A 3,734-nucleotide genomic window follows, 5' to 3' on the forward strand; every position below is an offset into this window, starting at 1 on the left:
TCCAGTAACTGAGTATATGCACTTACTTGGAAATAGGATCATTGCAGATGCTACTAATTAAGACAAGGTCAGATTGGAGTTGGGAGAGTCCCTAATCCAACATAAATAGCTTTCTTGTGAAGAAGAGAAATTTGGACACACAGATTTATATAAACACAGGAAGAGCATCACATGAAGAAGGACAGGGAGGTGGTGAGCACCCACAAGCCTAGGGGCATGTGAGGCTGCTAGAAGCTAGGAGAAAGTTCTGGAATATGTCCTTCCTGTTCTGGTTTATATCTCAGGGTCCTCCAAAGCCTGATATGGGCCTATGAGTATGTGGTACTGGCTTAGTCCACAGATTGGTTTAGCACAGTTCTGGGTGTGAATGATGGACTTACTGAGGAGAGGAACCCCCCCCCCCACGGTGTGGGTGGCACCAACCAATAGGCTTGTAGCCTTGAATCAGTAAAAAGAGAAAGGAGGGAGTCTTGCTGTTGCCTGCTGACCATGCCATGGGCTGTTTCCTCTCTGCCGTGCCTCCCTGCCAAATCGGGCAACGGTGGACGGAAACCTCTACAGATGATGAACTGAAATGAGATTTTCCTTGTCTAACTTGTGGGCATCAGATGTCTTGCCCTAGCAATAAGAAAGTAGCTCCAGGACACTTCGCTTGTAACCCTTGGAAAGAGCCAACTCTGTGGGTAGGTTTGAACTTCTAGCGTTCAGAACTGAGACAGTAAATTTATATTGTTTAAGACATCCGTTTTGTTATACTTTGTTATAGTGACTTTAACAAACTGATACTGGACTCCTGACATTAATGTTCTTTGAACACTCGTGTTTCTGTTAGAGAAGGCAACACCACTTTCCACTGAAGCGCGACCAGCTGTATTTCTCCTGTAACGTGGTAGATGAGTGTCTTGGTGCTAGGTTATATTAAACATTTAAATCTTTTTCTCATGAAGATCAACACCTCCTGGAGTACAGCCAGATGCCCAGTTTCTAATCCATCTCATGCTATCCCACACATGCTCTTTCTTAGGGGTCTGTTGACCCAGGAGCTCTTAGGCCTCAGATTAATACTTGCTGGATCTGCTTTTCTTCTGAATTAGAGATGAATGCTCTTAAAGTGTTTTTTTTTAAGTTTTATTTTTTCCATAATTTTATTGATAAACAAATAGCAATGAAAGTGTTTTTGTTAAAAGTATATCCTCCAAAAAAATTAAATAAATTTTTTTTAAGAATGTATATCTTCCAGGGGCCAGGGAGATGGCTCAGTGGAAAAAGCGGTTCCCTGGCAAGCGCAAGGGCCTGAGTTCAATCCCCAGTTCTGAAAAAAAAAAAAAACAAAGTATATCCTCCAGGTGTGTAGTGGTTGATACTCCGTGTGTCAACTCGGCAGGATCAGTTCCATGGTTCCATACCCTGGGGTGTGGGGGCCCCACCCTGTGGGGCAGGGAAGGCCCCACCTTAGGGTGGGGAGAACCCATCCTAGAGTGGGCTTCTGCACCCCACTTCTTGGAGGAACTTGATTGACTCAGCTGCAGCATTTCAGAGGGGCTTGAATCTTTGAGGCAGCTGCCACCAGTTTCTCAGAGTTCAATTCTTTGCAGTCAGCAAAGAAGGAAGAGTGAGAGCAAGAGTGAGAGCGAAAGAGAGAGAGAGAGAAAGAGAGAGAGACAGACAGAGAGAGACAGAGACAGAGAGAGAGAGACAGAGAGAGAGAGAGGCTTGACAGACACCGCAGCTGCTGCTGCTCCTCTGCTTTTCATTGTTTTCTGCTGCTATACACTGCTGCTATTTGCCTTGGAGCCAGCAGAGTATAGACTGAAACCTCCATAAACCATGAGCTAAAGAAACCTTTTCTTCCTTCATTTTGGGTGTTGGGTATTTTGTCCCAGCAATGAGTGAAGAGTAAGTGGAACAAGGTGCTCCCATGCATCTGTAGTGTTGTCCACGACTGGAGACCAAGCATGACATCCTTTGTCTTTCTCTACCTGGTCTAAGTTAAAAAGAATTGTTCAATCATCGGTTCTGCCAAAAATAAATAAATAAAATAAATAAATATAAATTAAAGAGAATTAATTGAGGTGTGGAGGAGACAATGATGTCCTCTTAGTTTTACTCCAGACTGTTTTCTTTTGTTTTTTAATATAAAAAGGACAGGTAATCCTTACCAAATGTTCAAAGGCCTATATGCTACAAAGAAAGGAGAGACCAGTTGGATAGGCAGTAGAAACCAATGACAAAGGCAATAAACTAACGTGTTCCATGGGAGAGGACGGTGTGGCAAAGTGAAGAGAGAAATAAAAGGTAGCAGGTGGTCAGCCAAGATCAAGACTGTCCCTAGGCAGTCACTCCCACCCAGATGGAGAGCTCACTTTTGCTTCTGTCTTAGGGCCACCATTCCTCCCGTGGTCAGGATAACAACAGGGTGCACAGGAGAAAAGCCAGTGGCTTATCAGAGGTGCTCATGCGCTATTATGTTTCTCTGTCCCGCTCACCCCCTTCTCTTCCTCTACTCCATTCCCATAGGGTACAATTTTGGTGAAGAAGGTGACATCACAGATACTACGTGGTTCACGGGCAAATTGGGATGGAGGCAGGTCAGAAAAGAAAAGGGTACACTTGTGATGCCATGGAGAGAAGACAGTTCTGGGACAGGGATATAGCTCAGCAGCATAAGCCCCCGCCTGGGAAGCACATGGTCCCAAGCTCGATCCCGGGTGTTGCAAAACCAAACAAACCACAGTGGAAGGTTGAATAGCAGGTTTCAAGACACCGATGGAGAAATAAGAGGTAGTATTCGATGGCACAGCGGTAGCTACAGTTAATAAAAACTTATTTTAAAGTTTGTGGAGGGGTGGCAACATAGCTCAGCGGACTAGAGCACCTGTTTAGGCAAGCTTCGGCCAGCGCAGGGACTGCAGTTGGATCCTAGCACCACATGCCACGCCAGTCCTACCCCTAGGGTGGACTGAGCCAGCCACCAAGTCCTGGTGTGGTGGCATGCATCTGTAATCCCAGAGCTTGGGAGGCTGAAAGCAGGAGGATCACTATGAGTCCAAGCTTTGCAGTGAGACCCTATAACAACCAAATACATCATTAAAAAATAATAATAAATAAATAATAAATTTTATGGAGAACGCAGATATAGTTCTTTAGGAGAGAGGAATTTGAAAGTTCTGAATGTAAAGAAATGATAAAGAGAGGAATCAGTACATATTGTATACATACGCTGAAATATAACACCATACTTCATAAACACATAAAATTATCGTGAGTTAAAAAGAAAGTGTAAATGATTATTTAAATTATTTTGGAGCTACAACTCTTGTTGCATAGGTCCTGCTTGACCTTGGTCTTGACCATCCAACAGAAAAGTATAAAAATGAAGTATAAGAAGTAAAGCTATGCTGTTATGTTGAGCTGTAGGGGACTCAGGTCAACAATTTCGGACATTGCCAGTCAAGTGGAAGACCCAAAACTATTATGGATTACTGGACTCTTTTAGAATATTTTGCTGAGTTAACATACCTATAATATTCAAATAACAGAACTTAACAAGAAAAGGGGATACAGATGAATGTCCATTTTGTATCTGTGCATTCAAAGTGGTTAGGATAGATATATAGTTACATTCTCTTAATGAATAGAGGGATTTGTTCTAATGGTGTTTATAAATAGGATATCATGTCCGCATCTTGTACAGCAATTAACCACTAGGAAGAATGTATGCAATGTGTTAATTA

Source organism: Octodon degus, unplaced genomic scaffold, assembly GCF_000260255.1.
Source record: "Octodon degus isolate 3935 unplaced genomic scaffold, OctDeg1.0 scaffold00102, whole genome shotgun sequence".
Lineage (NCBI taxonomy): Eukaryota > Metazoa > Chordata > Mammalia > Rodentia > Octodontidae > Octodon > Octodon degus.